We start from the raw sequence: 26,337 nt of genomic DNA, 5'->3' as shown, positions 1-26,337 counted from the left end.
CAAATTGCAAGTTAAAATTATTTTCATTTTGAGGAGGCATTGTCTTCTCAGTGTAAACAGGGGTGTTGTTATCAGCAAAGAGATTAACAGTTACAAAATTCTTTATGCCTCTGCAGCATAAACATAAGTTCAATATTTTGAGAGTATCCTGATAATCTTCAGGCTCTGTGCTGATACAGCCTATGACCCATGTAAAGGCTCTGCCACCAAATGAATCTCTGAGCATTGCTGTGAGTATGCATTGGTCATAATTAATTTGTTTTGGTGGATTTCCTGCCAACAGCTCTTTAATTATATTTTCAAGAGCAAAAAGGCCCGGCTCCGGGTAGGCTGCTAGGTCACAGAAACTAGCTGTTGACATTCTGTGATTAAGCACACCATTGGTGCCCACCCACTTTTGTTCTACACTAACTGTGAACACCGTATGGTTGTTCCCCGGGCACCTTTGTCTCCAGCCCATCTGTAGGTACTGAAAAGCTTCTTCAACATTGTAGCATCTCACTAACCCTGCCCCCAGAACATCGAAGATGTTATTGTTTACAACTTGCCTGCAACGCACCTGTAACGCCCCTGGGTCTGCGGGTGTCTATGGGCGACGGTAATCACTTACCATCAGGTGATCCGTTTGCTCGTTTGCCTCCTATCACATAAAAAAAAAAAAAAAACTTGCATCCATATTATGTGCAAGATAAACTCCCTTTCTGGCATGTGATTGAGTTTATGGAATATTTCTGTGAGAAATCTTGGTATGATTCCTTGATCACTCTCACTATGAATGCATTCAAAACCTGAACCAAATAAAGTGTATGTTTTTCCTGTCTTTGGCTGACCAAACACAACAACAGAAGCATCGCAGCCATCCAAGAAGCAATTGATTTGGGGTATCATGAAAGAGTTAAACAAATTGGCTTGAGTACAGTCCAATGGTAGAGCCCTGTTTACATGAAATGTTTGTCCACTCTCCGTGATTACAATCTGAGTGACTGGATTACTAAATATACATTGAGTCGAGTCAGCTAGGCTTGGAGGTTTTAGCCTTACTGCTATTTGTACTGGGATATCCATTTTTGAGTAAAGTCGACGACCTTTTTAAATAACAATCATTTAGCACCAGATAAAGAAAGCTGCAATATCTATCTATTTTCTGTACATTCAGAATGAATAATCAGTGCCGTAAGTAGGGCGGTGCCAGCGGTGCCCAGGCACAGGGCGCAGACCGAACCATCGTTGGGTGTTAGTTGCGGCTCATAATGAGGTGGCCCACAGTGAGTTAGGCTTGGAGATTTGCTTCCCAATTTATCTTGATGATGATGATTTTGCGCCATAGGAGACGGTCCGCGCATATCTCTAAGATGTTGGTTTTGAGCAGGCGACCTATTGCTGTATGCTCTGGGATTCTCCATTTGATGTATAACAACATGTGATGTGCTTTCTTTGTGTTGAATAATTAGAGTTGGATTTTCGGAGTGTCTGTGCATTTTCACAGGTGATGGTGGTTGCATTAATCCATTTGGCGATAGCGGTGTTTGTTCAGGAATAATGGGGCTTTCTGGTTTGTTAGAAGAAATGTCAGTTCGAACAATAAAATTGTTCTCTCAGTTTTGCTTCGTGGTTCTTCACGGGAAATTAAATTAGAATTATCAATAAAAGGTTTGTCAGTCGCTTCTCGTTTTCTTCGGCGACTAGGAATTTCAGCTTCTAATAACTCCTTGGCATTTGTTAAGCCCAGAACATATTTTATGTGGTTGAATGCGATTTCAGGGTGAACGGGTGCGATACTTCTCTATTCTCTCTCTTTCTCTTTCTGTCCATTAAAATTAAGTTTGGAAAATATTTGACCATCCTCATATTCTTATACTTAACACGTTAAAACATACATTAAACTTAAAATTACATAATATTAACTGTATCAAGAAACTTTTCAGGTAAGAAAATGTAAGCTATCAAACTTGAAAATGCATAGATACCTTCATAAAAATGTAACTGCTTATTGGTATGTATAAGTGGTGGCAAACATTTCCCAGTCGTATTAAACTTCATCTCTCTCCAAGCGTTATCGCATCGAGACGGAAACAGTGTAGAATTGCATTTCAAAAAGGACGGAAAATATGAGGTATTGTACAGTATTGCGCAAGGTTCCATGGTGATTTTGCACATCTCGTAGGAAGGCAAGTACACCATGTCTTGGCCGAGAATCTCCTCGCATTTAGGCATGAAAGTCGCACAGAGTAAAGGCTGTATGACCGCCCAGCATTTTGGCACATTTATCAACTCCTTGTACTGTTCCAGCTGCATCTGAATTTCATTTTGAGTCTCATAAAAAGTTAGATGTACGCTGGTTTTGTCATAAGATAGTTTGGCACCTAAACAGGTCAGCTTATCCAGCTGCTCGCAATGAGCTTTTCTCACACAGCTGTCTAGTTTCATCTCTCTTTCTGGATACCATGGTGTAGCTCTAAAAGGATTCAGCAGTCTATAATTTGGCGTCCCATTTATAGCTTCGAGTGTAGGGTTTGTAATAGAAATTGCATTTTTGTTTCCACCATTATTAAGCTGGCTCGCGTGGCACATTAGAACAGAGGACGCGCAAAGGAGACATGCTAATAGGTTCATCTGTAACAAAAGGTCATGAGAAAATGAATACAGCTTAGGTCAAAGAATGATTCATAGGTAACAAAAACAATTGCTACATAAGTAACAAAAGTATGGTCTTCACTATTTTTCTTAGTAGATTAAATTAATTTGAGACATTAATAATAATCGATAATTACCTATGATATGATATCGATCGACATAACAGGAAATATATCAGAATAAAATGTTTTTCGAACAATGGTTAGCTTGACTTTTAGTAAATTTTTTAATCATCTGTTTACATGTTGTTAATATTTAACCATTAGTAGCAAAATTTAACAATTCGTTATTTTAACTATGAATCAAAAAACTGGGCCTTTTAGTGTGTTCAGATTAATGTCAATAAAATTATTTTCTATTATTTTCATTACACTTTTCATTAACATTTATTTCATGTCATATTTATTTTTCTAAAATTAAAGTATGTAGGTATCGGGGGGTGAGTATCTCATGAAAGCCGGTTGCGGAGGTGATAAAGTGCCGTCTTCGTAGTATGGTTTGTTGACTGGTATTATAGTATTTTGAGACGGTTCAAGTACTATGACCGTTGATGTAGCGGGGTCTCGCCGTGGAGGTGACAGATTTTGTGGCGTTGTATTGGCAACTTCTTCGGCTATCATTAATTCCTTTTCACTTTCACAATCCATGTTTTTGAGGTTTTGATACTGATACGCTCTAGGCATTTTAATTTTAACTTTCCTATATTCGTTGCGATGCATTTCTTGGTCCATCTTCTGAACAATAATGGTTTCTTTAGGTTCATTTGTTTTGTTCGAACAATCCAAGACATAATTTTCAACATCAGAGTCGCTTGAATCTTCGGGAGGAGTGAATTCATCATGGTAGCCATTGCTATGGTACCCCTCGTCTGATCGCACCGAACCATCGTTGGGTGTTAGTTGCGGCTCATAATGAGGTGGCCCACAGTGAGTTAGGCTTGGAGATCTGCTTCCCAATTTATCTTGATGATGATGATTTTGCGCCATAGGAGACGGTCCGCGCATATCTCTAAGATGTTGGTTTTGAGCAGGCGACCTATTGCTGTATGCTCTGGGATTCTCCATTTGATGTATAACAACATGTGATGTGCTTTCTTTGTGTTGAATAATTAGAGTTGGATTTTCGGAGTGTCTGTGCATTTTCACAGGTGATGGTGGTTGCATTAATCCATTTGGCGATAGCGGTGTTTGTTCAGGAATAATGGGGCTTTCTGGTTTGTTAGAAGAAATGTCAGTTCGAACAATAAAATTGTTCTCTCATTTTTGCTTCGTGGTTCTTCACGGGAAATTAAATTAGAATTATCAATAAAAGGTTTGTCAGTCGCTTCTCGTTTTCTTCGGCGACTAGGAATTTCAGCTTCTAATAACTCCTTGGCATTTGTTAAGCCCAGAACATATTTCATGTGGTTGAATGCGATTTCAGGGTGAACGGGTGCTGGTGGCAAGCCATAAGCTTTTTTGATAGTTTCTTCTTTACCTAAAGCAAATAATTAAAATGTTAATATGGTATCTAAATAAAAAAAAACGAAAATTATTATTAACCCGGCGCCAATGACGTGAAAATAATTGCAAAGACGATGACCCCGGGTCATATTGACCCATACTTCATCAATCATTTTTCAGGAAATTGAACAAGTAATCTTAATTTTAATTACTGTCTATGTTTATAGGGTTCTTTACTGAGCTAATAAAACAAAAATACAACTAATACATAATATAAATCATTTTTTTATTAATTTTTAAACAAAACGTGAAAAAATCATGTGTAAAAACATAATGAGTCTATATTTTTTGTTTTTGGTAAAGATTTTTAGTATTTATAGGAATCAACAATGTTATATAGTAAAAAAGAGATAAAATCAACTTCTTATATGCAGATACAATGAGATCAGTCTTCTATTTCATCATTCAGAGCCATGGAACTGCTTCAACTGGTGCAGTATGTAATCAAATGGTCTGGGCATATAAATGTGGCATGACGCACTTGCCGGCGTCGTACTAATGCAAGGTCGAGATTATCCGAAGACTGAGACCACATTACTTGCGTCTTTTTCACATTCGTTGCCATTTCTAAGTTCTGGCTATTACAGCCTGAAATTCTTCACTCTCGGAATCCGACTCTTCTAGCAGCGCTTCATTCTTGCTAGGTCATTTAACAAAGACATTTTGACTAAAACTTAAAAAAGAACAACATAAGCTAGCACTAAACACAAAATAAGTGAATAAAAGTAAGCCACAAAATCACCGCGCCACCGATGACGCCGGGGCATAATGACCCGTTTTAATTTGAAGCCTGTGTATCTCGCTGCGCAAGCGGAGTCACACTGAGTTAACTAACGGAATTGACTTAGCGAGGTTGTATCTCCAGCTATACGAACGCTCGAACCACAAAATGAAAGCAAAAAAAAAATATGAGCGTTTGAAAATGCCTCGGGTCAATATGACCCAGCGTCATTGACGCCGGGTTAAAGATAATGTAACATGTGAATACTTACAGATAGAATAAGTGGCTCGTTCAGGATCGATGTCATAACCGAGCCTTGTTGCAAAATCCTTGCAATACCACACCATTAGCTCTTCGTTGGGCATGATATCTCTGTGAAAATAATGTGCAATTAGGTAGTAAGTGGAATTGTGGTGTTAAAGTGAAACAGTGTGACGATAACTAATCTGAAAAAAAAGTGAAAATTGAAATACCTTATCGTGTAGAAGTAAATGTGTTCCTGGTGCTGGCAGGCGACGAGGTTCATCACGGAGAGCGAATACGCTGAGGCCACGTATCGCATCCAGTTCGCGACGCTCGAGTCCGACCCATCCAGGTAATAATAGTCGCTGTCTTTGAATATCTGCAACGATCAATAGGCCTAATTTAGGGACGGCCTAGTTTTAAGGTCGAATTTTAAAATAACATTCGTATTGATTAGTTTAGCCAGTTAAATTGTATGTAAAACAGAATGTGTTTTGTGTTATTATGTTTGTTTTGCCACCATTGCTGGTATTAAAGTAATTATCGTAGTTATGTCGCAGGCAAATTGTATGATTCCCAATGATATCCCAACTTATATTATAAATGCGAAAGTAACTCTGTCTGTCTGTCTGTCTGTTACGCTTTCCCGCTTAAACCTCGCAACCGATTTTGATGAAATTTGGCATAGAGATAGTTTGAGTCCCGGGAAAGAACATAGGATAGTTTTTATCCCGGTTTTTGAAACAGGGACGCGCGCGATAAAGTTTTTCTGTGACAGACAAAATTCCACGCGGGCGAAGCCGCGGGCGGAAAGCTAGTTATCTATAATATCATTGATGATTCCGCATTTTACAAACGGCGTCGTCAATTCACAAACGCTCGCTGTTCTATGAAATGCCGAAGGCAAAATGTAAATTGCCTTGGCACTTTATAATATGCCAAAACATTTGATAGCCAATTCAATCGCTGTTTACAAAATGCCGCGGCAAATTGAAGTATTTAGTTCGTTTTCTTACCACGCGAGGCGCTGCTAATCAAAACAAGAAAAATGGCGTCGATTAGTGGTGTCACAGATATGGATTAGGCTTCATACAATTTTTGACACATGCTGCATCTATCCATATCTGTGAGTGGTGTTGTGATCAGGGTTCGAATATATCCGATATTTATTATAAATATCAAAATATCGGATATTTATGATATAATTATATCAGATATACAGGGTGTTAGGTAAATGGGTATATGAGCCGACACTAGCCCATGTTAACATGGTCATATAAATGGTATGGTGAAGTCAGAAAATTTATATCTTCTTCTTTTCAGCCAAATGACGTCCACTGCTGGACAAAGGCCTCCCCCATCAATCTTTATATCTATCTATCCATCTCCCCCATTTATATCTTCATTTTTATTATTTTATTTTTCATACAAATCGTATTTTATAAAATTTATTTAGTATGAAAATTAAAAAAAATAAATTGATGATATCAAATTTCTGACTTCACCATACCATTTATATGCCCATGTTAACATGGGCTAGTGTCGGCTCATATACCCATTTACCTAACACCCTGTATATCAACTTAGATATATTATATCAATTTTGTATGAAAGCCATACTATTATTTTATTGTATTATTCATGAATACTATTGCATAAGTGTTACATAACCATGTCTTTAATGTTTTTAAAACTTAAAATCAGACAAATAAAGCAAAAACATAAAATTTCCTTTAAATACGGCAAAATCAACTAAAAAAATAAAAATCTTATGTCAAAAAGTACAAATACAGTAACAAATTTTAAAAGTTGATATATATCATTAAAACCGGCTTGATATATATCGGATATACGATATATATCAAGATATATTATGTATATCCCTTGATATACAGGGTCCTTCTAAACTAGCTACATTCCTTTTAATGGGGGCATCTATACGGTACACTGAACAAGTTCACCAAATTTGAGTATGTGTATGAGAAAACAGTGCAAATTCTACGTATTCAAAGGACTTTTCACAAAAAAAGACATTTATTATACTTAGTGAATTAAGAAAATTTTACGATTCACAAATAGGAGCAGTGAAAAAGCTATGGAAAAATAAAATAGTTTTTGAGGTTATCCGGCACGTAAAAAACGCTAAGGTAACAATGGAATCTGGTGCTCGGAGGACTGCTGTGGAATATATTGATATAAAAAATATTGTATTATGTCTTCTTGACTTCTTCTTGGTATAATTAAAATGTAAGACTTATCTAAAGGAGTGACTATCGAAACTTATTTAATGTCATATTTTTAAGTACCTACCTAGAGGTACGTCAATAGTTTAAATTAGTTTAGTGTTGTTTTTGTTACGAAAATATTTTAATTCCTTAAGGAGTAGCAAGTATTTTAGGTTTGTCTTACTTGAATAGATACCTACCTGATTTCTGAAATTAAGTCTGATTTGTCCAACATGTGTTTTATGATGGTCACCCTATTGGAACAATCATAGTCGAAATTTTATCAATTGAACGAGTCGCCAATTTGCCTTCGGCATTTCATAGAACAGCGAGCGTTTGTAAATTGACGACGCCGCGCCGTTTGTAAAATGCGGAATCATACAATTTGCCTGCGACAGTTATATCATTGTGGAGTGCACACATGTCGCCGCTCACGTGGCACGTGCAGGATATTTACAATGCGCGTGCAGCTGATAGCTGCCGGGAGTCAAGGTCGAGATGCAATGTCGCCACTAGTTAAACAAGCAGGAAGATAACGAAGGACTAGGAGTGGTAGGTTAATTGTGATGTCTAGCTCAATAACACGCATGGCTTCAAGTAGGTAATTAAATAAATAATAAATAAATCTTTGGACAATTTCACACAGCGCCAGCTAGCCCCAAAGTAAGCAACTTAATGCTTGTGTTATGGGTGCTAGCTTAACGGATATACTACTTATATACTTTTTTTTTTAAATACATAAATATTATACATAGTCACACCCAGACCCGTCACAGAAATTAAAATTCATCATTTCAATTTCTGCCCGGCCGGGAATCGACCCCGGGACCTCTCGGCATAGTAGTCCGTTCTGACCACTACACCAAACGGCCGACAGAATTGATTCGAGTTCACTTTATTATGTTGTTGTTTGAGCTTTGAACTATACGGCAGTGAAATAAAAGGGATAGTATTTTAACTTACGAGATTTATACCATGGTTTTAATCTAATATTAAATTATAACTCTGTGCTTGTAAGGCAAACGCCTGATGATAAAATGTGCATGAAATTCTAGCAGACATGTGAACACTACATATGTAATCAATTTATAAATATGCGGAAAGTTAAAACAAAGCGACTAATTTCAATATACCACCACCATTACGTAATGAAAACCCAATCTCACCTTAATATTTCCATATGTGTGATGTCTCACAGTTTCCTGTACCTGGCCCAAAATAGAGAGGAATCGGTTAGTTAAGAAAAGTATAGTGCGTAACATACCTATTACCTACTATACTAGTAACACCCAGACCCGGCACAGAAATTAAAATTCATCATTTCAATTTCTGCCCGGCCGGGAATCGAACTCGGGACCTCTCGGCATAGTAGTCCCTTTTAGAACTACTACACCAAACGGCCGAAAAATAATTAATTAATTAAATTAATTATTAGTGAAAGATAATTTGCATTGTTATATTAGTAATACTCCATAAACCAGTAAAACACAAAGCCACAAACTAAAAATATTATGATATTTTTAGTACTAGCTTCGACCCAACCGACTTCACAAAGTACATATTATTTCAAACCAAGATTTCGCAGTATTTCAACTCTAAAAATGCAAAGTAATTATCTCTATTTAACCCGGCGTCAATGACGCTGGGTCATATTGACCCGAGGCATTTTCAAACGTTCATAATTTTTTTTACGTCCATTTTGTGGTTCGAGCGTTCGTATAGCTGGAGATAGAACCTCCCTAAATCCATTCCGTTAGTTAACGTATTGTGACTCCGCTTGCGTAGCGAGATACACAGGCTTCAAATTAAAACGGGTCAATATGACCCGGCGTCATCGGTGGCGCTGTGATTTTGTGACTTACTTTTATTCGCTTACTAGCTTTCCGCCCGCGGCTTCGCCCGCGTGGAATTTTGTCTGTCACAGAAAAACTTTATCGCGCGCGTCCCTGTTTCAAAAACCGGGATAAAAACTATCCTATGTTCTTTCCCGGGACTAAAACTATCTCTATGCCAAATTTAATCAAAATCGGTTGCGAGGTTTAAGCGGGAAAGCGTAACAGACAGACAGACAGACAGAGTTACTTTCGCATTTATAATATTATAATAATATTATAATAATAATAATAATATATACTAGCTTTCCGCCCGCGGCTTCGCCCGCGTGGAATTTTGTCTGTCACAGAAAAACTTTATCGCGCGCGTCCCTGTTTCAAAAACCGGGATAAAAACTATCCTATGTTCTTTCCCGGGACTCAAACTATCTCTATGCCAAATTTCATCAAAATCGGTTGCGAGGTTTAAGCGGGAAAGCGTAATAGACAGACAGACAGACAGACAGACAGACAGAGTTACTTTCGCATTTATAATATTAGTTGGGATAGTTGGGATTTTGTGTTTAGTGCTAGCTTATGTTGTTCTTTTTTAAGTTTTAGTCAAAATGTCTTTGTTAAATAACCCAGCAAGAATGTAGCGTTGCTGGAAGAGTCGGATTACGAGATTGAAGTATTTCAGGCTGTAATAGCCAGAACTTAGAAATGGAAACGAATGTGAAAAAGACGCAAGTAATGGGGACTCAGTCTTCGGATAATCTCGAACTTGCTTTAGTACGAAGCCCGCAAGTGCGTCATGCCACATTTACATGCCCAGACCATTTGATTACATACTGCACCAGTTGCAGCAGTTTCATGGCTCTGAATGATGAAGTAGAAGACTGATCTCATTGTATCTGCATATAAAAAGTTGATTTTATCTCTTTTTTACTATTAACATAGTTGATTCCTATTAATACTAAAAATCTTTACCAAAAATAAAAAATATATACTCAAATGTGTTTCTATACATGATTTTTTCATACTTTGTTTAAAAATTCATAAAAAAATATTTATTTCATGTATTCGTTTTATTTTTGTTTTATTAGCTCAGTAAAGAACTCTATATACATAGACAGTAATTAAAATTAAGATTACTTGTACAATTTCCTTAAAAACGATCGATGAAATGTGGGTCAATATGACCCGGGGTCATCGTCTTTGCAATTATTTTCACGTCATTGGCGCCGGGTTAAGTAATTTACCTATTCGTTAGCAACTTTTTGCATAAAAACATACTCGACAACCACGGATTATCATAAAAAAATGCGATTTACTAACTACGTGTTAGAGAGCCGTCCATACCGCCGGCCATTTTTCAAAAAATCCCATCTGTCAATTGTGACAGCCAATGGTAGCATACCGGAAACTGTTCCCTAATATTTCGTTCAGAAATCGAATTAAATTATTTTTCTAAGCCGCGAAATTTCAAAAATCTAGACAGAGTTTAATAATATGGCCTTCTGAAAGGCGCATGAGCGGTAATTGAAAGTTAGTTGAAAAAAGTCCTGGGCTGTAGTTGCCATGTTTATTTTGGGTTATCAAAAGGCGCGTGGGCGCTACGAGGGTTGCGTCAGTCACAAATTCACAAACTTAAGTTACTTACTCTAACACAGTCACTGCCTCACTGGTTCACTGGTGTCTCATCTGTGGTTCACTGTCGGATCTTGAAGGCGAAACTGGGTTTGGTAAGCACTCCGAGGGCCTAGTGTGAGTGTACATCAAACGCGCTCACTAGTGAGCGCGCAAAAAATGACATTAAATGTATGACGGATTGTACAGCGTCCCTAGCGGAACGTTTAACTACAATTTTCATACATTTTGTAACGCGCTCACTAGTGAGGACGAACTCACACTCAGCCCACGGGAGCTTAGGCACAACTGATCGCGGTGAAGCGTAAATGCACACTGGCTGGGCTGACGGTAACGGTACGACGACCGCGCGGTCCCTTCACATGGGCACCCCCTCCCCCTCTAGCCCCGTCTATCTACCTGAGAAAGGGAACTAGGGTCTATAATTATGGTTGAAACACTCACACAAAAGTCATAGTATATTGAACCTTATCTCAAAGGTTTGATTTGTTTTTATACTCTCTTTTGTTGTTAGGGGTTTTCAATAAACAATAGCTTATTTATACATTTATTGTATTTTCTGGTACCTAATATTATGTACCTACCTACTTTAAAAAGTCGTGGTATTTTCTGAAATCATCACATCAATAATTATTAGTCTAAGCTAAGAAATAAGGTGTTTGATAAATTTATCATAAGGTCATAGAAAAGGATCATTCCCTTCTATGATCTGAGCTAATGACAACATGCCAAAGTAGATTAATTACAAATAAACCAGTTTATCACAATTTCGTTTGCGTTTATTTCATTGGTTCCCAAACTTCCCCCTCGGACCCCTCCTTCAGTCAAGATTGTTATTGGTCGTATCGAGCAGTCTGAAATGCATTCTCTCTGCGGTTGCAGGTTTTTACAGATGGCCCGCGCCCCCTTTAAAGGTCTTTGTTGCGCCTCCCCTGGGGAGCGCGCCCCTCGTTTTTGGGAACCAATGGTTTGGTGGATGGAGTTACATCTACAGTACGGCTAGCACGAAAAACTTTCGAGTTCAAATCGTTTGCGTACTCGAATCGCCATCAAAAGATTTAGTAAGAAAACTACAACAGCGCCCTTGTGAACGTGTCGTAATGTGAACTTAGTATGAGATGTGGTTGCACAAAACTTATTTTGAGAATCAAAATTGTCACGACATGTATTACCTCCTTCTTGATTTTTTAGTGCAATAAACAAAATATCGCACAAGTGGACTTGCATACTTGTTCCAGGGGGGGGCGACGTTATCGTTTAATTCGAAGATTGAGTATCGAATTTTATCGAATACGCAAACGATTCGAAGACGAAAGTTGTTCATGCTAGAGGTACAGGTGGCCCTGTAAATCGTGGATCAAACGAAACAGGGAGATAAAGGGGGTTATTACCGACAAAATACCCATCTACAGTATGACCTCACATTGACACTACAAAAAATTAAGCTATTTTTTTTAAATAATGCCTTATTTTGTAATCAATTGACAAAATAATCAAAACATTTTTTTTCCTTTTTCTTTGTGTTCAATTATTGTCAAAGAAAACATAAACACTAGGATTATTAAGAGTGAAAACTCTGGAAGTCAAATAAACTTTAGCTTTTAGAATAGAAAGTAGAGTTAGATTAATATTGCGTATTATTTATTAGATCAGGCATTAGACGTACGACTTCTATTATAATAATTTTAATCGTGTATTGCATGAAGATCAAGTTATTTTTGTTGCCTGTAGCCTGAGAACTAAAACTGTTAGGTGGGTATACCTACTTACCTACTCAGGCAGGCTAACAGAGCGCTGTGAAAGCCCCTAAAACACCACGCACGCCCCTGCAGCTACGTAGGTACTTAGTACCTACTCAGGCTAACAAGAGCTCAGGCTGTGAAAGCCCCTAAAACAACACGCCTAGCTGCTACGTGGTATTTTAAATACAATTTCTTTATTTTAGATTTAACCGGTACCATTACTATGCATTTTGAATTGTTTCGGCTATTGTTTTGTAAAATATAAGGCTGCTTTTATTTTACTATCTTTAGTATCTTTTAAGCCATACCTACCCAGGAAGCTGTACAATAATGTACCTGTTTAAGTAAATAGAACAATGAAGCATCCTTGGTTTTGTTTTCTGCATAGGTACCTGCAAAGGTTTTAGTTTACCTGCAGGTTTTATTGCAAACTGAATAGGTAACAATATTGGCTCGTGGTATTTTTAAAAGCACCACTTACTTAAATGAGAGCGACTCATTTTGTTTTTTGCTTAAAATTGCCAATTAATTAGGTATGCCACCCCGTAGAAAATCAATTTGATACAGAAACTGCGATTACTGTAGAACTATGACACAAAGAAATCTATACTTATAATAAATCTGTAGAGAGGTCAATTCTGTACCTACCTACATGAAATATATTTTCAAAAATTAATAACTATCAGGGGGTGATCGATACTGATGCCAAAAATGCAATCAGTTAAATTTTTGTCTGTCTGTCTGTCTGTCTGTATGTTCCTTATAGAAACAAAAACTACTCGACGGATTATAACGAAACTTAGTACAATTATTATTCTTCATACTCCTGGGCAGGTTATAGTATACTTAGGAATTCCCACGGGAACGGGAATTAGCGGGAAAATCCTTTTGTATGTAAAATATAAAAAAATCGCGTTACCTACTATTGTACTGTTCTGCCACCACAGTGTAGCACTACACATAATTTGTTGACACTTATGTCGTTATCTTAACTAAGAAAGTTGTAACAGAGTAGGTAATAATATAAGTTTACTAGCTGTGCCCGCGACTTCGTACGCGTGAAAAGTAAACCCGTTTTCGCAATATTTTTCAGTTTTGCTCTGCACCTACCTACTCGTAGCGTGCGTGATAGTTGATAGCATATCGGCCATTCTCAAATTAACTAGTTTTTACGTGTCCGGGCTGTTAAATCCTTAAAAATGACATAATTAGAGACATTTCATGCAAGTATTTTTAATGTTACTTAACAACCTTATCCAGTTGTGCATTAAATCATAGGCCTCTATTTTAAGTATAAAGTGGCTAAATTTATTTTATCAACCTCTGTTCTATAATTACCGTGACGCGTCCGCACACCGACTTAATGTTAAAAGTTGGCTGTAATTTTTATGTCGTATAGATTTGAGTTACTCCATTCAACATTTTAAAAAGTATAAAAGATTGTCTTATGCATAGCAAAATATCTATTCAATAGAACCATTCTGTAAATCAATAGGTATAGGTGTACCAGAATCTCATGGCAAACAAAAATATTGGAAAAGTGTGTTTTTCATATGGCAATTGTCTATGGTTTAATTGTCACCTGTCAAAGAAAATTATGAAATCTGTCAGCCGCTCCAAAATTTTTGTAATCTCTTCTTGACTATTTGTTATTTTTGTGAAAAAGTCGAAAAAGTTCAAGCAAGGCATATTGTTTTCAATGTGAATTGTAAAATAAGGCATAATTCAAAGTCGATCTTTGATTCTAAAGCGCGTCGTCGAGTTGACAGTAAATTGGACTGAAATGTTTTGATACATTTAGTTTATTACCCAACTGTGTCAGAAGGAGGGTTGTGTTTTTTTATATTATTCTTACTTAATAGCTGCTTTATCGGGGTTTTCAGGTATATCTCACAAATTGGTGCAGATGTTATGAAAGAAAAGAAAATTGAAAAAGATTTCATAAAGCAAGATTGAATAATGGAGAAGTTTCCAATTTTTTTCTTTGAAATAAACTTGAAATAAATATAAGTAGAACTAATAATAATTGTGAAATAATCATGAAAATATCTCTACAAATAAATAAGTTACAGGGCCCTAAAGTTGCGCATAACTATTCACGCCATTTTGATCGGTGTATTCACACAGTCATTCGGAGTACAAACAGTAAATCACCCCTGATCCAGCCAGTTCATTTTTTTTAAATCTAGCAGTTTTTAATTTTTCAGCTAGGGTCACTCAAGATTCTTTCTTACTAAAATTTTGTAACCTTTTTTTTAAATAACCCAGACCTGGCCATATACAAAAAGAACGGCACCGCCTATGTTTCAGTTCCACGCGAAAATATGTAGGTAATTTATATAATTAATTTCTCAGACATTTCTTTTCTCACAGACGATTTATTTAATTTCCAAGACATTTTCCTATGTTAAAAACCTGATGTATAACAACATTCTTCATACACATACCTACCTAAAATGTATATTCGTACTTCATGTTCATTAATATTAGTCATAAAAGTAAAAAATTAAACAGTATCAAGATCGTTTATTCCAATTTCCCCAGTATTGCTCTCAAAAAAGTTTATTTTCCCTATTTGCCATGAGATTCTGGTACACCTATACTAATAATAAATCTGTAGAGAGGTGAATTCTGTACATGAAATATTTTATATTTTCAAAATAACTATCAGGGGGTGATTAGTGACCGATACTGATGCCAAAAATGCAATCAGTAAAATTTTTGTCTGTCTGTCTGTATGTTCCTTATAAAAAACAAAAACTACTCGACGGATTTTAACGAAACTTGGTATAATTATTCTTCATACTCCTGGGCAGGTTATAGTCATACATATTCTGTGGTTTTACTATCGATAGTTCGGCAACACTAGCTGACGGTACGACGACCGCGCTGTCCCTTCACATGGGCACCCCCTCCCCCTCTAGCCCCGTCTATCTACCTGAGAAAGGGAACTAGGTTATGGTTGAAACACTCACACAAAAGTCATACGATAATGAACCTTATCTCAAAGGTTTGATTTGTTTTTATACTCTCTTTTGTTGTTAGGGGTTTTCAATAAACAATAGCTTATTTATACATTTATTGTATTTTCTGGTAATATTATGTACCTACCTTCTTTGAAAAGTCGTGGTATTTTCTGAAATTATTTATTAGTCAGGCTGGGTTGCACCATGTTACTTTAACTTTGACAAACGTCAAAAATCTGTCAAACTCCATACAAAAAACTCCAGTTATCGTCATAGTTACTGTCAAAGTTAGGTGGTGCAACTTAGCCTAAGAAATGATGTGTTTGTTAATCACCTCAGATCATAGAAAGGGATCATTCCCTTCTATGATCTGAGCTAATGACAACATGCCAAAGTAAATTAATTACAAATAAACCAGTTTATTACAATAATTTCGTTTGCGTTTATTTTATTGGTTCCCAAACTTATGATGAGACGCTCCTCTAGTCAAGATTATTTATTGGTCGTATCGTATCGAGCAGTCTGAAATGCTTTTGTATTACCGACAAAATACCCCTCTACTCTACAGTATGACCTCACATCGACACTACAAAAAATTAAGCTATTTTTTTTTTAAATAATGCCTTATTTTGTAATCAATTGGCAAAATATATTTTTTTCCTTTTTCTTTGTTAAGGAGTTAGTATTAATATTGCGTATTATTTATTAGATCAGGCATTAGATGTACGACTTCTTTATAATAATTTTAATCGTGTATTGCATGAAGATCAAGTTATTTTTGTTGCCTGTAGCCCAGTGGCTGATTTACAGTTTTGCCGCCCGTAGGCTAGGGTGGGGTTGGATCTTTATTTAACTTTTATGTATCTTCTGAAATCGAGTAAGCGTCATCTGAAATCTGCCGCCCCTAGGCCGCGGCCTATACGGCCTATTGACAGATCCAGGACTGCTGTAGCCTGAGAACTAAAACTGTTAGGTAGGTACTTAACCTGTGTGGGCTAACAGAGCTCAGGCTGTGAAAGCCCCTAAAACACCACACCTACGCGCCTGCTACGTGCTACGTGGTATTAAAATACAATTTCTTTATTTTTTGAATGGTTTCGGCTATTGTTTTGTAAAAGGCTGCTTTTATTTTACTATCGCTTAAACCATACCTACCCAGGAAGCTTTACAATAATGTACCTTTTTAAATAGAACAATGAAGCTTCCTTGGTTTTGTTTTCTGCGAAGGTAGGTAAGTAGGTACCTACCTATTGTTAGTTTAAAAATGTATTATTGCAAACTGAATAGGTAACTAGGTAACAATATTGGCTCGTGGTATTTTTAAAAGCACCACTTACTTTAATTATTGTGAGTCAGTAATCAGAGGCGATTTTTGGACTCCGATATTTGTATAGAAAATACTTTGCTGGCACCAATTATGTTTCTACTGTTAGTCCAGTCAATAAAGCATTATAGATGGAAATCCGTGGAACACAATTTTTGACTTCGGGACTTTATTCAGACTAGTCAGGAGGTGAACATAGCAAAAGTCCCCGCCCTTAGCCCTTCAGCCGGTGGGGAGAGGGGGATTCAAAGGTACCACTTTTCGGTTTTTCGCTTAATCCTCGGAAACTATGCGTCCTAGTGACATGGCTACTATGAACCAAAAAAAGCTTATTCAATTTGCTACAGGCGAGATAGTCAAGTTTTTCTATATCTTGTATAGTTTTCGCGGCATCTGCTCTAGAAGGTCTGTAATATTGGAAATTTTATTTTGTCTTACATGTTTCCATCAGGAGAAAATCGACTAAATCAACATTGAGCTAATATTCTAGACATGCGGGAGCATGTTAAGCCTAGTTCCAGGGAGGGGACTGCACCGTGCGTATATTTAAACGAACCAATTGGAGCCACTTTTGACTCCTCATCACTCAAAAAGTACTGTGCATTAACACTTCAAATTCGGCTCATGTGTTAGACTTGCAAGATAAACATCAGCTTCAAAATTCATAAATATACCTCAAACGGTTATTTAGGTATTGACGTGTCACTAGGATGTCACTAAGATGCATAGTTTCCGAGGATTAAGCGAAAAACCGAAAAGTGGTACCTTTAAACCCCCCTCTCCCCGGCTCAAGGGCTAAGGGCGGGGACTTTTGCTATGTTCACCTCCTAACTAGTCTAAATAAAGTCCCGAGGTCAGAAATTGTGTTCCAGGGATTTCTCTCTACACCGTTGTTAATAAGGTTGTTAAAGCATTCATTGACTGGACTATGTACCTACGTATAAATAAATGAAATAACGCCCGGTGAGAAGACACAAAACGATATAAAGTAAATTATCATGAAACTGACATTATTATAGGTACGATCACAGATATGAATAGATGAAGCATGTGTCAAAAATTGTATGAAGCCGAGCGTGCCACTTTTTAAACGTCATTAGTGTCATTTTAGCGAATTTTAGTGATTGCCGCAACGTAAAAGTAATCGTAATCATCGTACTGCATTCGCAAAGTCATCGAATGATATCGTATGACTCGATTCGAAAATTAATTAATTCCGATAAAACTGACATTTTATTAAATTTATAGCTAGTCTGACTGTGGATTAAAATAATTTTGTAGCGGTAGACGTTATTCTACATTATTTATTTTTGTTGTGCCTAATGTTTATGAAAGTAATGATCGTTTTTCCATTATGTTAAATAGTTCTACTAGTAATTCATACTTAATTCCATACTTTTAAATATCCTAGTAAGTACCTGGCCTAGTTTCATAAAATAAAGACTATTCACTCAAACTTTTTATTTTTAATAAATGTAAAAATGCGTATTTTTGCCAATACGTTTTGTTTCATAAAGCTAAGTCAGGTACCTAGTTTTGAAGATTTTTCTAAACGACAAAATTCAATGTGGTAAAAAACGTTGGAAGTAAAATGAAACACAAAAGATTTTTCTTCATAATTATATTATAAGTGCAATGAATAGTATTGTGCTTTAGACAAGCCCTATAAAATAATCAAAACAAATCAAAAGGTTTGAATAAAATTGTTCTTCCGCCGTCATTTATAAAAAAGGTAATGGCAAAATTATAGAACTTCCTTAGGCAGATGCCTCTACTCTGTCTATTTGAAAAAGTCTGGCACTAGGGGTTTCCCGGGGGCCCGATACAAAACCAAAAACATCTTTATTTTTCTTTTTAAATAAATTAATTCTTACAAATCGTCAAATCTCATTATTTTTTTCACCCTACCAGTGATTCAATACAAAAACTTGTCTGGTGTATGAATACACGGATCTGTGTGTGTCATAATCTTATGAGTAAGTACGGTTCCTTGGGATCGGTATGAGTGCACCACATACATTACTCTTAAAATAGTACATCGCAGGATATGTATTAAAAACAATCCTACTTTATACTTCTTCTACTGCTACTTTATTCTAATTAATTATTTGTTACTTGTGTTGTTAATTACAATTCTCAATCCGTTAATAAGGGTTAGTCCCAACGGCCCCGGTGGATCTGCCCCGTCAACGGGGTGGATGGGAAAAAGTGTTTCAACGACCCCGGTAGTCATAGTCTTAGCGTTCAACGGGGTGGATGGAACACATCAAGTGTCAACCACCCCGGTATATCGTTTAACGGGGCGGATGGATCAAATCAAGTTTCAACCACCCCGGTATTTCACTAAACGTGAAGGATGACACAGATCTAAAAGGTTCCACCTCGGTATTGCATACCGAAAATAAAACCTGTTAATAAAATAAAAAATAATAATATGTAAATAATAATCAGTTTTAATTAGTTTTATTTAACAGTCACTGTTTAAAAAATCTTCAGCATAAAAGTAAGTTTAATTGTCACAAAATATTATGGTCATAAACCTATAGATTACTTTTAGAATCACAGATGCGCAATTGCATTAATCAGTCAATATTAATAACACTCTAATAGTCTAATGTGATAAAAAGTAACTCTAAAACTCCTCACTAACAAATAATAACAAGGAAATCTAAAATTTTACAAAATATAATTATTATTTAAGAATCACAGATACATGGTTACATTAATCAGGTGTTGATTAACAATAGTACTTAAACTTCTAATTAAATAAATCATTAAATACGAAAAAAAGTATTCTAAAACTTAATTTTTGAATGTTATTTCATGTCCTTTGTTCACATTGTCTTCAGAAATGGTATTTTACCAAAAGGGATGTTGTAAACAATACCCAGATGGTCAAGTAATTCCAAGTAGGGATGCTCGCTGTTCATCGATGTTCAAAGCAAAAATAACGATGTTACTATAATACGAAATATCGAAACATCGATGTTAACGGAATCGATTATTATCAACGTCATCCGAAAGACTGTATACAAAGCTGGCTCTACTCTTTATGAAAGGTTCTTCTTTATTAAAGTTACTTTTACTTCAGTCAGTTGATAAATAACATTGGAATATGTAATAATTTGTTTTGTTTCGTAATAAATTAAAATAATAATAATAAATAATAATAAATAAATCTTTGGACAATTGCACACAGCGCCAGCTAGCTCCAAAGTAAGCAACTCAATGCTTGTGTTATAAAAATGACTTAACTGTATTTTACTTTAAATGCGAAAGTTTGGATGTCTTGATGTTTTTACTCTTTCACGCAAAAACTAACTGAAATGATTTTGATGAAACTTTACAGTATCATTGTTTATAACCCAGAATAACATTTAGGCTATAATTTATCACGAAATGTGACAAACTAAATTTCACGCGGGTGAAGCCGCGGCAAAAGCTAGTCAGTTCATAAATCATCGATGTTCGGTTCGTGATAAATATCGAATATCGATGTTGTCAACATCGATGTTTTACTAACATCGTTCATCCCTAATTCCAAGGGACTGGAAAGTCCCCATCCCCGCGCCCCTCACGTTTTGGACAAAAAAAATGGCTACCTGCCCAGCGGGGAAATGGCATAAATACGGGCGAACGGTCGGATAGAGGTCAGTCGCGCTCTTGCTCTTGGAGAAGCAACACCTAAAATGTAGGCAGTTTGTGCAGTGTGTTTAAAAAGTTCATCATGAAGACCCAAAATGGTTTGTGCAGTGTTTTTAAAATTTCATCATGGAGAGCAGAACAACGGCCTGCCATTTCCCAGTCAACACTTCGGTGAGTAGGTATAGCCTGACCAGGAACATAAAAACCCTGGCATAGAGGCGCGGCAATTGCATTTGATAGTGCAACACTGAGTACAGTCGTACCTGTGTTAAATTAATAGCCTAACTTTATGTATCAGGATTCAGGATTACGTCCTAATTTGATATTTTCATAAATTAACGAATAAAGATTATATAGGTAACCTGGTTTAAATAAATTAAATGAAACCATCAATCGAGCTAGTAGGATTTATTTTATTATTCATCAATAATCAAATTCAGACCTTGAATATTCAACTGCAATGTCTGCTCATGAACGCTTCAAACTCGGTACTTCTTTCCCAATTCCATAAAATTTAACACTTAGAAAGTGACAAAAATCTTTAAAATAGGTAGTTGAAACAAACCACAGCTAATTTTCATAGTGGACTGTACTATACGATAAACATGCCAGTCAATTTGACAACCTTTGTCGGAAACATTATTCAATGAAAATATTGTCCGAACCCTTAGTATTTCTCTTCGACAAATACTTTAACACATTGTGAACCACTTTTCTTTCACGACTATAAAAAGATTTTAGCAATTTAATTCACAAAATCAATTGCGCACATTTAAAATAAAGTTTGTTTACACTTTGACAGCAATAGACTGACATGCAAGGTGACATGTCAAAGAAGTTTTCAGTTACTGTTGCCATTAAAAGAAATTAGTACCATTAGTTTTCCGCAACATGGCGAGGGTTTTTATGTTCCTGGTCAGGCTTATACATACTTATTTTCTATGTTATTTATTTCGTTTTAAAATTATTTCGAATGCGTGTTCAATATTATGTAGAGAAAAATAGAGTTTTTGTAACTTCAATTTCATTGGTTATGGTTAGCCTTCAACTTTATTTATATGATTATACTTAAATTCAGACCGAGAGATCTCCAGTTTTAAAAATCATAATCATTAATTTTTGCATGTTGTGAATTATCTCGAAGCGCTAATGAGGGCTATCGTTTTTATACTTAACAGTTGGCACCCCTGGCGATTGACAGGACTCTACAGTGGCGCCATCTTGATGAGTGCAAATGCGATAGTCCTCCTACCACTTTAGCGCTCACAAGTTGGCGCCACTGTCTTCGTTACTAGCAAGTGACAGGACCTTACTCTACAGTGGCGCTAACTGGTGAACGCTAAAACGATAGCCCTCATTGAGCCCAAAAGATAAGGAGACAACTCATTTTTATTTTGACGTTCATAAGTGCCAAAATACTGGTTTAAATGGAATAAAATATTTTTAATTTTGATTGCTTGGATTTTTACGCCCGTATTCACAAACATTACTATGAGGTCTCACAGTGCGCGTGGACGCACAGGGTGACACATGAACCAATCACAGAGCTTTATTCAACGCTGTGCGTTCGATTTGCTGCTTCACTTAAGCAAGCATCGTTTGTGAATACGAGTGTTAGTACTAGGTATGAAATCGAATATTCTATGTATAAACCTCAATTTTGTAGTTTCGTTATTACCGGTAAGAATTGAATTTCAAAATGGCGACGAAGTCACATAATAGAGCTCTTTAAGTCAGTATTTAACATAAAGACCATAATAATCCGTGATATTTATTTGACTGCGATTCTTAATGTATAGGCTCCTTAAGAGCATTTGACGATTTGTAAGTACTAATTTTATTAGTCTGTACAAATAAAGATGATTTTGATTTTTATACCTTTAGCGATATTTTAAGGTCAAGTAATACATACAATTTGATCACCAAAAATACCATACCCCCCTTGCCTTGGGGGGTCTTACCCCCACTTCTCTCGGAATGTCATCTATTTATTTTAAGTTAGTGTTTTGTTTATAAAAAATATTTTGCATTATGTACTCCATGTACATACAAAAACTATTCCTAAAAAGTATTGGTTCTAATTCTATAAAAAAAAACAAAAACATTTTTGTTCTCCAAAATTCCAAATATGTACATATTTGCTGTGCGAAATGTCAATGTGTGGATTATAAATAAATAATAAATAAATCTTTGGACAATTTCACACAGCGCCAGCTAGCCCCAAAGTAAGCAACTTAATGCTTGTGTTATGGGTGCTAGCTTAACGGATATACTACTTATACATATACTTTTTTTTTTTAAATACATACATATTATACATAGTCACACCCAGACCCGTCACAGAAATTAAAATTCATCATTTCAATTTCTGCCCGGCCGGGAATCGAACTCGGGACCTCTCGGCATAGTAGTCCGTTCTGAACCACTACACCAAACGGCCGACAAATTATCATAGGTGTATGTATACTGTAAAAGCGTTTTTGAAACAAATTATTTTTATTATAATAAGTACCTACTTAAATAATTGATCCTATTCAAAGATGACTATTTGTTCACTTCTATCTTTAATTCATTCCAGTACATTTAGGCCAGTAGAATTAGATTTTAAATCGGAAATAATTCCTACAAAAGATTTTATAGCTTTAATGGCTTTATTGGTTGCCCATTAAGATACTCCTAGGTTTTCGTCTTCGAAGGAGTTGTGCTTAAGTGGTGGGGGCCCCCGAAAGGGGCGTATTTTCGGTTTTCCGGTTATTCCGCTGAATGGACTTACCCTATCGAAAAGTGGTCTTCATGATGGTTGAAGGGCATTTAATTCTGCATTGAATAAGACCAAATTCATAAGTTTTGAACAAACCGTTCTCGTGCTTATATTCGACCAAGTAGAAAATGTACGTATAATTAATAACCCTCTTCATGTCCAGTAGCTCGTCACCTGCAGGCTCCCAAAACTTGTAAAGGGCCGCCTTAACCAGCGTATCCCTGTCAAGGCTCGCGAGTTGGATTCGCCTATCCTTGTTCGTCCCAGCCGATCCTTAATTACGGTTGCTGAACCTCTTACTTGCACTCTCCTGAACGACTCTGTGTTATGTACTATGGCTGCCCCTCTTCTTTGTACCCTCCTTTACGACTGCATTGCTTAGCCGTATGCCTGGTCCAAGGTTAGACGCCACAAAATCAACTTCGTACGCGTGAAAATAGTTTAAATACTATTTTCCGTGCTTGCAAATTTTTCTTTACTACTTCACTTCTATTAGTTGTAGAGTAATCGCATATATCCTATAGCCTTCCTCAATTTATGAGCAATTCAACACAAAAATAATTATTTAAATCAAACTAGTAATTCCTGAGATTAGCGCCTTCAAAACTTCAGCAAAAACTCTTCAGCGTCAATATGAACTTGTTGCTGTCGATTTTTGGCGTCGATCCTTGGACCAGGCATACGGCTAGGCAACGTATTCGTTCAGGAGGGTGCAAGGAAGAGGGGCAGCCACAGCAGGTAACACAGAGTCGTTCAGGAGAGTGCAAGGAAGAGGTTCACCAACCGCAGTTAAGGAACGGCTGGGACGAACAAGGGTAGGCGCATCCAGCTCGTAAGCCTTGATAGGGTTACACTGGTTGAGGCGGCCCCTTTCAAGACTTGGAAGCCTACAGGTAACGAGCCATTGGACGTGGAGAGGGTCTTTAATTATACGTACATTTTCTACTTTATCGAATATAAGCACGAGAACGGTTTGTCCAAGACATATGAATTTGGTATTATTTAATGCAGGATTAAGACGTGTCCTTCAACCGTCAGGAAGACCACTTTTCGATAGGGTAAGTCCTTTACGCGGTATAACCGGAGAACCTAAAAAACGCCCCTTACGGGGGCCCCCACCACTTAAGCACAACTCCGTCGAAGTCGAAAACCTAGGAGAGTCTTAATAGGCAACCAATGAAGCCGTTAAAGCAAGTAAATCTTTTGTTTGAATTATTTCCGATTTAATCAATTTTTGTGTTTAATTCTACTGGCCTAATTATGAGAGTCGATTAAAGCGAATGAAATTCGATTCAATCAAATATCAATTTCCTTTTTCTTTTCTTTCCAGATAACTCACGTATGGATTTAGAAACACTGGCATAACGATGTGTGTGTAAGGTCCAAGACGAATTATTGGAAATGCATTAAAACGTGCTCAGATCTCGAGATTGATTTATAATTCTCGGGGGAGCCTGTAACCCCAAGAGAACGCGTCCCCAGGTGGCGGATCGGGGAACGCTCGCCGTCCCCGGACGGAGGGCAGGAGGGAAATAAAATACCTCCCGTGGACCAACAGGCAACAGCTAGAGCTCGAGAACTGCATGGCACAGGTGATGAGAGATGATGATGCTATTGGATCAATGAGTGATATGTGGACCCGAAGAAATCACTTGTTTTGAAACCTCACACACGTTAAATCAATTGAAATTGCACAAGACAATGGTCACGAAGTAGTGAAGAAATCAAGCTGCCAAGACAGTCGTCGGAACTATGAAGAAACCAGGGACTTATATGGATCCTGAGTATAAAGAAGGGACATCAATTAACGAACTATTGAACCTTTCTTGCACGGGATGTGTTTAGAGAACTGCATGGCACAGATGATGAGAGATTTGCTGGTACCCTTGGGATAACCACGAGCCACTCATTGGTGTGACCTCATTTTAGGAAAACGGATATTTCAGGCCTCAGCCCCCAGATTTGTTTTGAAACCCCACACATTGTCATGTAAGTTGAATCAATTGCAATTGGAAAAAAACTGTGATGACGAAGAAACGAAGATCAGTGTGTCAATGACGCCGGATCGAAATCGAAATGAAGGTACCTTTATCATATTCGGATATCATACTGGGGACGGTCGTCGAGTCATCAGAACCATGAAGAAACCAGGGACTTGTGTGGATCCTGAGTGCAAGGGAGGGACATCTAAAGACTTCTGGCAAGCGAATCCACAATCAACAAACATCAGGTGATCATCAGTGAAGATCGGAAAAAAGAAACTACAATGTAAGTTTTATTTTAAGGTTAAAAGCGCTTTCACACTATAGCGTTAGAAGCGCGACAGCAGCGTTTTTATAATTTATCCGCTGTCGCATCAGGCGGCAGGACAACAAATACGACGTCGGTGGCGGTCAGCAGTTCGATGACTTGGTCAGTCTGATAGAACACTATCGTAACTACCCTATGGTTGAAACTACGGGTGAAGTGCTAAGGTTGATACAACCTTTCAACGCTACCCGCATCCAGGTACGTCATTTCCATACGCGAGTGAAACAACTGCAAAAAGAAAACGAGGGGCCTATCGAAAGCATGGCTTACAAACAAGGCTTCTGGGAAGAATTTGAGACATTACAAATGATGGAGAATCTGCAATTGTTCGACAGAATGGAGGGTTCAAAACCCGAGAACATTCGGAAAAACAGATACAAAAATATCATACCTTTTGATCACACGCGTGTTGTCCTGAGGGACATTCAGGCGACGCCCCGGCGGGCTCTGATTACATCAACGCCAACTATATTCGGTGTGACATGTCTGATTCCTTATCGGACTCACAGGACAGCATTTACATTAGCAATGAAAACGGCTCGCCAACTTCCCGAGAAGGGACTCTCTCCAAAGGCAAACATAAAACATCTCCGAATCATACTACTGTAGTTGTGACGGAGGAGAAATTTCACCGGGACGGAAAGCACAACAACGGTGTCCAAAAACTCGTACCGTCATTTGAGTTAAGCGTTATCCGGTCGAACCCCAATTTCGTTAACACCACGATACCCAAGGCTGTCGTCGAAGCAGAAACTACGATCGACGATCATGTTTACAACAAGACCTACATCGCCACTCAGGGT

At 37.1% G+C, this 26,337-nt stretch overlaps 1 long non-coding RNA gene across 2 annotated transcripts; it reads right to left on the bottom strand.

Moving 5' to 3' along the window:
* Positions 1-1,222: 1,222 nt before the first annotated feature.
* On the bottom strand, positions 1,223-11,107 carry LOC135084696 (uncharacterized). 2 transcript variants are annotated; one of them, XR_010259933.1, is made up of 7 exons: positions 10,800-11,107; positions 8,492-8,533; positions 5,331-5,479; positions 5,129-5,229; positions 2,772-4,110; positions 1,968-2,613; positions 1,223-1,804 (listed from the first exon to the last, which is right to left on the bottom strand). It is a non-coding gene; the product is annotated as an uncharacterized LOC135084696 (long non-coding RNA). The 2 variants fall into 2 exon arrangements; XR_010259932.1 differs by having other exon boundaries at positions 1,223-2,613.
* Positions 11,108-26,337: the final 15,230 nt, after the last annotated feature.

The sequence above is a fragment of the Ostrinia nubilalis genome, chromosome 26 (assembly GCF_963855985.1).
Source record: "Ostrinia nubilalis chromosome 26, ilOstNubi1.1, whole genome shotgun sequence".
NCBI lineage: Eukaryota > Metazoa > Arthropoda > Insecta > Lepidoptera > Crambidae > Ostrinia > Ostrinia nubilalis.
This window is presented reverse-complemented; position numbering and strand designations above follow the sequence as displayed.